The sequence below is a fragment of the Gekko japonicus genome, unplaced genomic scaffold (genome assembly GCF_001447785.1).
Source record: "Gekko japonicus isolate JY-2015 unplaced genomic scaffold, Gekko_japonicus_V1.1 scaffold3766, whole genome shotgun sequence".
NCBI classification, from domain to species: Eukaryota; Metazoa; Chordata; class Lepidosauria; order Squamata; family Gekkonidae; genus Gekko; species Gekko japonicus.
The window spans coordinates 47,983-57,691 of NW_015169289.1; the positions used below are offsets into that span (position 1 = coordinate 47,983).

The 9,709-nt window shown below is 47.3% G+C and overlaps 1 protein-coding gene across 1 annotated transcript in view; it reads left to right on the plus strand.

Annotated features, from left to right (window-relative positions):
- LOC107114971 (sodium channel protein type 5 subunit alpha-like) overlaps positions 1-9,709 on the plus strand; it is a 79,224-nt gene that overhangs the window by 46,118 nt on the left and 23,397 nt on the right. The gene's annotated exons all lie outside the window — the stretch shown is intronic.

Below are 9,709 nucleotides of genomic sequence, written 5' to 3' on the forward strand. Positions count from 1 at the left end.
CAAGTGATTTACAGATCACTGTCTCTTTTGCCACGATATAGTTTCCCAGGGAATGTAATAGTGTGACAACACTTCTGTCATTTAGACCCCTTTATTAAAGTCCATAACATACCTGCACAGCTTTTCCACTTGCATGTCCTCTGAAAACTCACCAACAGGAGTACAAATTGCAGCCAATGGGTCACCCAAAACATTTGAAGGGAAAAGGCTTGTAGTTTTTCTCCTATAGACTGGTAGAGTTTTTAGCATAGTACTTATGCTATATTTATTAACACTGGGAAGGGGGCTGAAAGTTGGGAAATTGGCTTTTGGGGGATACTGCTATCCAGAACACCACCACCCCTGCCTCTGTTACCAGGTGACACCCAGGTAACCCCACATTTATTCAAAAATATTTTCTGTATGTGGACACACAAGCCACCCACTGAAAAGTCTGTCCTTCAGGCTTGAAGCTACCACTAGAGAAAAGAATTTGGGGACTTCTGTACCGCTAAGAGCAGGGCAAAGATGGTCTGTAGCCAATAAAGAATACTTTTCGCAGTTGTTCAGACCAGCTAACTTGGGAGAGGGTTTAAAAAAAAACCCAGGGATCAGGAAGCATCACTTGTGTCTTTCTTCCTTGTGGCAGAACTTGTGGGGTGGAGTGGGGATGAATCCTTGCCTGAAATCTCTCAGATCTCCATTTCAAGATTTGCTGTGGTCTGAGATCAAGTTGTGACCCGAGGAGGAGGGTCAGTAGCAAGGGAAGGTGTGGGAGATCAGTCTGGTAAGGGGAGAGGTGCCTCCCTCTCAATTCAAATGCATTTTTGTAGAGTATGGGCCCAGGCTGTCCCTTCCAGAGTATGAACTTTTAAAATATCCATGTGTGGAAGTAATCTTTATATAACACGCTAGTTATACTGTGTGGCATAAATAACTCCTGTAAAGCAATAGGAAATAGTACGTATGTCTACCTATAAGAGACTGACTGCTGAATTCATTTAATGGTTTTAATAGAAGAAATGGGATTGCTTGGATTAACGGGGTTTACATGCACAAATATTTACCTAAACAAGCAAACAAACAAATGCATCTGCTTCATGTATGTCATAAGGATGGCAGCTCCCAAACTATAGCTCTTAAATAAAATCATAGGACTTTCAGGTTGTTGTTATAATTATTTTCTCAGTGGAACTGTGACTTTACAAGAAGAACTTCCGGGCCTAATCATAAAGTATTTAAGCTTCTTTAATCTGGGTCTGGGGAGAAGGTTACAGGTGGGGAAATGACATACCATTGATTGGTTTTCTGGTTTCCAAGCCAAGAGACCTTCAAACCTACCTGGCCTTTGTCTGATGGAGGAAACCACCAGCCGGAAGCGGTGGAGTACGGCACTGCTCACGTGGTGCTCTCTCTCACCCAGCAGGATCATGTCCTTGGTCACTTCTGCAGTCCCTAACATCCCACCCCTGTGCAGTGGGGCAATGTGTTCAGTGCCATGCCTGCCCTGTCGTGACATTCAGACACTGGGCTTCCCCAGGAAGAATACTTTCCCTGCACTGCAGGCAGAATCTAAGCTGAGAGCACACTTCCTCTACACACAGTGGTTTAACACTTGGATTGGGGTGGAGTGGGTGGGCATTTAAACATCCATATGTGCTGGGTCGCTGCCTGATGTGCCTGAATACACGTGTCAGTTTGCATGACCATATTCTTTTTCCTGCATTCCAAAATGGGCTAATAGGTTTTTTTTTTTTAAGGGGGGGTGTCAAATGTATTGAAAGTAAAGACTAGTAAAGGTAAATGTAAAGGTTCCCTTGCTTGAAAGCCAGTCGAGTCCGACTCTAGGGTTGCAGTGCTCATCTCCGTTTCAAAGCCGAAGAGCCAGCGCTGTCCGAAGACGTTTCCGTGATCATGTGGCCAGCATGACTAAACACCAAGGCGCATGGAACGCTGTTCCCTTCCCACCGAAGTGGTCCCTATTTATCTACTTGCAATTTCTTGCTTTCGAAATGCTAGGTAGAGGTGTGCAATAGTCCAGCACCTTTAGGTGGCAGTGTCTTCTCAGATTTGCAATGTTAAGGGCTTGCTGTAATCTGACATTCCACAGTCTCACCTGCAGAATTTATGAGGGATCAAAGACCTCCTTGCTGCCATAGCTCGTGAGGAGTTTCTCTCCACCACTAATTATACATACATAGGTAAAGGTTCCCTTTCCGTGGTCATGTGGCCGGCATGACTAAACACCAAGGCGCACGGAACGCTGTTACCTTCCCACCGAAGTGGTACCTATTTATCTACTTGCAATTTCTTGCTTTCGAACTGCTAGGTTGGCAGGAGCTGGAACTAGAGACGGGAGCTCACTCCGTCATGCGGCACCCGGGTCTTGAACCGCTGAACTACTGACCTTCCACAGCCTGCAGTTCAGCGTCTTAACTACTTGAGCCACCACAGCTCCCCTTATACATACACATACATAAAATTTGGAAAACCTCAGAAGGGAGATTTCCCTCACCCAAATTCTGAAGTCCCCACTGTTTCCCCATCTAGTTCACCCATACAGTTACAGGCTGTATCTGCACTATGAGCCGGAGTTGTTTTTATACTGCTTAGTCTGTGTTCCTGCAAAGGATTTCTAGGAAAGGTAGATAGGGGCCACGGTCACACGAGTCAGAAATGGGGGGGGGGAGTGTGGCTGTTTGCCCCGGAGCAAAGTAACGCATGGCAGCCTGATCACATGTCCCGTGGAGGTCCCGTGGGTATGCCGTTAGGTGCCGATCACACGGCTATCCCGCAAAGAAGCGGTGCGGCGCGATCACACTGGCAATCGCTAGGCGCCACTTCCATGGCAAATGGGATTTTTTCCCTCTCACCACAGTGTGCACATGTGCCGGTGGGCATTTGTGCGCATCCTGTGGAGACTTAAAAAAAAAAACATCCGGTTTGCGACGGGACGTGGGCAGGTGCCGGATGCCACGGGATTCCAGCAGAAACGCAATCAGATGCCCACCCTTGCCCCGCGTTTTCCGGAAACTAGTACATCGTATGTGGTAGTTTTTTACTCCGCATCTTCGGCGAGAAGCCACGGGTTAGCCACGGGTGCACTACGCTTCCCAGATGTTGCGGTGTGATCATGCCCGGAAAAATCCGCCTATCATCCGTATCTTTAGCACGGCAAATGCTCCGTGTGAACGGGGCCGAAGATGGGTAACCATGTTGGTCTGTCTGTAGCAGTAGAAAAGAGAAAAGAAAAGAGTCCAGGAGCACCTTAGAAACTAACATGAAGCTATGAAGAAGGGAGCAGTGACTCACAAAAAAAAAACATACCCTACCACAAATGTTGTTAGTCTTCAAGGTGCTACTGGACTCCTACTCTTTTCTACTACTAGGAAAGGTAGTTTGGCCAGGTCCTGAGCTGAACTACAATTTGCAGAGTTCCCTGGGAAGAAAGGATGACTGGTAAACCTGGTTCAGGCCTAAAGGGAGAGCTGCATTATGAACTTCTTGTTTTGTCGCTCTATTTCAGCCCACAATGTTGGATTTTATGTAGAAGGAAGAACTCAAAGCCACGCTGTCCTTCATTCCTGTCACTACAACTCCCTGTTAGACAATCTCAAAGCTCAGTGACTGAAGTACTCAGGAGAGCCCTTTGCTGAAACCAGCAAAAGGGAAATTCTGGAAATTATGACGCCACGAAGAAAGAAGTGTTCAGAGAGGGCTAAGAGGGAAAATTTGTCGGGAACTGAAATATGCAGTGTCTTAATCTTCTTATGAGATGCAGACTTATTTTACAACTTTTAGAACGCAGCATCTATTATTTATTTCTTCATTGACAGAAAGCTGGCATATTTATGGAATGTGAAAGCACGAATTTATTTCATTTACAGCTTGCCTCTGTTGCTTCAGACCAACACAGCTACCCACCTGAGTCTATTAGGATGGCACGGTTAGATACGGAGTTAAACCTAAGATTGTGTGATCATGATACATTAGTGAATACATCAGTAACCATGAACAAAATTCACTTTGTAAAACCTCATATCATGTCATTCAGGGGTTGTTTCGTAGAAAAAGAGCTAGGGGAACTCATTACCATAACTCATTAGCATATGCCACACCCCTGACATCACCGGAAGTGTGTCATAAGGCCACACCCCCTGACATCACCGGAAGTGTGTCATAAGGCCACACACCCCGCCCCCAACAGTCCCGGCCGCCACTGCCGGCCTTGCAGCTCCACTGCCGAGCCCCATGAGGGGCCCGGCGGTGGACCTGCAAGGCCGGCGGGAGTGCAAGGAAGCCCCGCGAAGGCCCTCCCTGGCCCCAGGCAGGCAGGGGTGGGGAGAGGCAGGGAGGAAGCAACTTACCCTCCCTCTTCTCCTGCCTCCTCCTGGCTGAATGAGGGCCGGAAGCGGGGCAGACAGAAGCAGGGGGCGGGGCTTTGTCATGTGCCCCGCCCCCGTACCTCACCCGGGGGAACTGCAATCCCCCGCGATTCCCCCTGAAATGACCTCTGATGTCATTTAAACTATAAATATTCTTTAAACGTGCTACTGTCAAGTTTCTCCGATCAAAATCAACTTCTGAAAGATGATTAGCTGCTATGCATAGCATATATGTATCTGTTTTATCTCCATGGGCTTCAGGGAACAGGTTTGCACAGACTGAAACAAGCTTCTCTGCTCTTTGATAGGTTACTTGTTTCTTGATTTCAGTGTATAGATCTCCAAATATAAACCATTTTGTAAAAAAAAAAAAATGCCTCAGAAGATAGAGTAATTAGAAACAGGTGGGGAGATTCAGAGCTATTACTTATTTGGGGTGAGTGAAGAGCAGCTAAAGTTGAACCAAAATCATTTCACTCACCATTCTGGGTTCTTCCCCATTCAGCCATTGCATTCTCTCCCAAGCTAGCACTAAGAAAGCTTTTGCCAATCTCACTGGGACCCCAATTAGCCTCTGTTCAAATTGTTCACACATTTCTAGTAAGGCAACTTTGGATCGCCTTCCTTAGTGTGTGACGCTCCATTGTCTACATCAAGAGTGTGAGCAGGGAACATGCTCTGTAAATAATTCAGCTCTTCAAAGATGCTCTGGGAGAAGGAAGACTCTTGCGAAAGAGGGTGCATCTTATATTCAAAAGCCACTCCGCCTTGATAAGGGCTAGCCAGGAAATGGGATTAGCTACTCTCTACTATAAGGACATGTTAGGTATTCAAGCTTGACTGGTCGAAAGAATACGGACTTCTACGAAATATTTAAATTTACAGCACACACTTCATAAAATACAACAGGGAAATGGACCATCCCTCCTGTCATTCTTACAACACCAATTATGCACAGCAAACGAAGCTATCCTGCTATGCTGAAGTTAAATATTGCAAGTGCAGATGGAATTTTGTTTCATATTCTTTTCCAGAAGTATATTTCCCACTTTAACTCAACATGCCACCAATGCTCCCTCTAAGCTGTGGAGTCTTGTAAGCAAAAAATCTACTTTGTGAGCTGCTGGCATTAAAGTTGTAAGCAAGCCATTTGGCGACTGCATAAATTAGTTTGCTCTGGAGCCATCCTTGTTGAGTGAAGACAAAAATGTGTGAGCCAGAGGCTAAAAAACTGTGAGCTAGCTCACATTAATTCAGCTTAGAGGGAACACTGCATGCCACTATCTAGTACTACAGGTCAAATGCAGGCCAAGGAGATAGCATCCTGGACCCCAGTCCTATTTACTCATATCATGTGCCAGTTTGTAATTCCTGCAAACTCTTTCTGCACCAGTGGAGAAGGTATCCTTTATATATTAACCCCCCCCCCCAATCTGCTCAAGCAGGGGTGTTGGAGTAGCTGTATATCCCCCGCTAAACGAGTAGGGTTGCCAAGTTCCACCGCCCCCCCTCCGGTCACTGGCAGGGAATGGAGGGGGCAGGATCGCCAGAGCCAGGTTGGGAAACTCCTGGAGATTTGGGGGTGGATCGTGGAGAGAACAAGAATGGCAATGGGTTATAATGCCATAGATTCCACCTTCCAAAGCATCAATTTTCTCCAGGGGAAAAATGGCTGCTTTGGAAGGTGAACTCTATGACATCATACCCTGTTTAGGGCCCTCCCCTCCCCAAGCCCCACCCTCCTTAGGCTCCACCCCCCAAACCTCCAGGTATTTCCCAACCCAGAGCCAGCAACCCTAGGGGGCACCCAAGAGTCAGGGTGGGAATGTCAGCCGTTGGGCTGCCAGTGAGAAGGACGGTCCAGATTTTGGGGAGATTATTTTTCAGAGGAAAAAACAACATGGGGGAGGGGGATTGGGGTGAAGTTTTCTTCTGCAGAGCACTGCTCCCCTAGGGAGAAATTGCCTTCCGCTGCAAAGCCATCAGTCCATCCCTTTCTCTCAGCCAAGCATTTGCCGAGGGAGAATCAGGGCATCCTGCCGAGAGACTCTGGGGAAGAGCGCACTGCGTACAGCGCGGCCGCCGCAGCCTCCTCGCAAGACACAGTTGCCGCTTTAAAGGAGGGGGATGTCTTTGCCCCTGTTCTCAGGCCGCCCTACACGTTACCAAAACATCACTTCCCTCCAAAAAACAGGAGCCCCTGTCTCAGTGCAACACTGGCACCAAGCGACTTCCCCCTACTCTTTATGCATTAATTCAATGTAATGCTTCTGTTTTATGCAGAGTTTTTATGCTGTTTATGTTCAATGGCTTGTTTTTAATGGTTTGGTTTTAATCAGGGCTTTTTTTTTGTAGAAAAAGCCCAGCAGGAACTCATTAGCATAATAGGCCACACCCAAAAGCAGAAAGTCATTTGCTTATTAGGACACACCCCTGACAGCACAGCTCATTAGCATATTAGGCCACCCCCACATGTTACCAGAAGTGTGGTCATCCATCCACACCCACCTTTTGCTTCTTATTCTGTTTACCTTGTTTGTTGTCAAATCCAGGGCTTTTTTTGTAGCAGGAACTCCTTTGCATGTTAGGCCACATACCCCTAATGTAGCCAGTCCTAATGAGTTTCTGCTGTTGGGTGGGGCCTATTATGCTAATGAGTTCCTGCTGGGCGTGGCCATCTCGGGAGCCAGCCGGAACTCCGTTCCTGTGCGTTCCTTCCCAAAAATAGCCCTGGTTTTAATTTTGCAATAAAAAAGAAGCATATGCCTTCAAGTCGCAACAAACTCCTGGAGATTTGGGGATGGATCCTGGAGAGGACAAGGATGGCAATGGGTTATAATGCCATAGATTTTCACCTTCTGAAGCATCCATTTTCTCCAGGGGGAAAACAGCTGCTTTGGAAGGTGGACTCTCTGGCATCATACCCTGCTTAGGCACTTCCCCTCCCTAAGCCCCACCTTCCTTAGGCTCCACCCCCAAAACCTCCAGGTATTTCCCAACCCGTGGCACGTTCTGGGCAAGGGACGAGCAGACATGGTTTGCCTTCCTCTGCAGAGTCTTTCCCAGTGGTCTCTCTAACTGTGGCTGGCCCTGCTTCGCTTCTGACAACCTCTGGCTAAGCTGGGCTAGTCAAGCTGCTCTGATAATAGTTACGCTCCATCGAGTCGCATCCCAAATATGGTGACCCCTTGTGGAGTTTGCAAGGCAAGAGATGAGCACAGGTGGTTGGCTGCTGCCTTCCTCTGCAGAGCAACCTGGGTCTTCCTTGGTGGTCTTCCATCCAAGGACCAATCATGGCTGACCCTGCTTAGCTTCTAAGCTCTCACGAATGGTCAGGACTCTGAAAAGGCAGCATAGAAATATGACTAGATAGATAGATAGATAGATAGATAGATAGATAGATAGATAGATAGATAGATAGATAGATAGAGGGGTCACTTCGTAGAAAAAGAGGTGCAGGAGCTCATTAGCATAACTTATTAGCATAACTTTATTTGCATATTCCATGCCCCCTGACATCACCGGAAGTGTGTCAGAAGGCAACACCTACCGCTCAGGCTCCACTGGACTGTTTTGGATTGCTAGCTATTGGGGTGGGAATGTGCAGATCTGCCCTCACAGAGGAGGGAGAGCTTGTACCTGAAGGCGGACCGGGGGGGGGGCTCTGCAACTTACCTGGCTACTACTTGCTCTGACTGAGGGCTGCTGGGAGCAGGGGGCGGGGCTTGTTGCATGTGCCTGCCCTCTGGGCTCCTTACTGCCGGAGCTCCGCTCTTGTGCGCTCCTGCAGGAAATGACCCCTGGATGGATGGATGGATAGATAGATAGATAGACAGACAGACAGACAGGTTGATACCGATGATGATGATGATGATGATGATGATGATGAAGAAGAAGAAGAAGAAGAAGAAGAAGAAGAAGAAGAAGAAGAAGAAGAAGATAGATAGATCAATCGCTGGATGTACACTTCATTCAGCTGAGCATCTAGCTTGTGGAAGTGAGCAAGCACCAGGACGGTTGACCCTTCTAGCATGCCTCCCGGGGACTGTGGACTGGCATATTGGTACCTTACTCCCAATAACCTCAAACGGCAGAAAAGGTGGAACAGAAACATTTTAAGCAAGGAAATAAGCTCTAAGTAGAAGCTGTGACACTTGCGGAATCTGCTTGCGGGTTAAGGGACGCTTTTCGAGAGGGCGTTTGAGGGATTTTATCAGCACATGATTATGCACCAGCTTACCATCTCTATAAAAGTATTCCCAGTGTCATCAAGGCTTTTCCTGCATGTGATATATTGCACTTGTCAGAGATGAAGGGAAGGGATGCCTCTGTCTCTCCCAGCTGTCTTTTGCTTAGGCAGGTGTCGAGCAAATTACCCCATGTCATTTCACCGTGCATTAGGCTATTAAAAAGCAGAAGATTTCCTTTGTAACCAAATGGGCCCACTGTGGCTTTATACGCTCCATTTCCCTGCTTTGCTCTAAAGCCAGTTCCTGTCATTCTGCTTTGAAGAGTTACCATTATAGACAGATGTGCAATTTTTTTTTAAAGGAAGAAGTTGGGGGGACCAATAAGAAAACCTGACACAGGGGAGTAAGGCGTTGCCGAGTTCCCCTTTCCCGTTCTTCCCCATTTCCCTTGAATAGACTCCCTGCTGGAATTGTCATCTGCTGAAAGGGGGTGGTGAGCAAACCTTGATTATGGTGGTCCCAGGGCTATTTTTGGGCAGGAACGCACAGGAACGGAGTTCCGGCTGGCTCCCAAGTTGGCCACGCCCAGCAGGAGCTTATTAGCATAATAGGCCACACACAACAGCAGAAATTCATTAGGATTGGCTACATTAGGGGTGTGTGGCCTAACACGCAAAGGAGTTCCTGCTACAAAAAAAGCCCTGGGTTTTGACAACAAACAAGGTAAACAGAATAAGAAGCAAAAGGTGGGTGTGGCTGGATAACCACACTTCTGGTAACATGGGGGTGCATCCTAATGTGCTAATGAGCTGTGCTGGCAGGGGCGTGGCCGAATAGGCTAATGAGTTTTTGTTGTTTGTTATGGCCTATTATGCTAATGAGTTCCTGCTGGGCTTTGTCTACAAAAAGAGCCCTGGTGGTCACGTTACCCAAACTGGACTCAACGAAGGTGAAATTAGCCTTAAAAGGGTTCCAGAAAGGGATAACACAGGCCCTTGGTCTGTAGACACCAAGATGGATCTCGGGACGGGTACCCCACAACAAAATTATGAAGAAGGAGAGTGAGAGAGTAGTTGTAAACAAAGAGGTAGCTTATGGTATAGAAAACAAAATGAAGGAAGTAAAAATATAAAGGACCTGCACTAAGCACCTGAG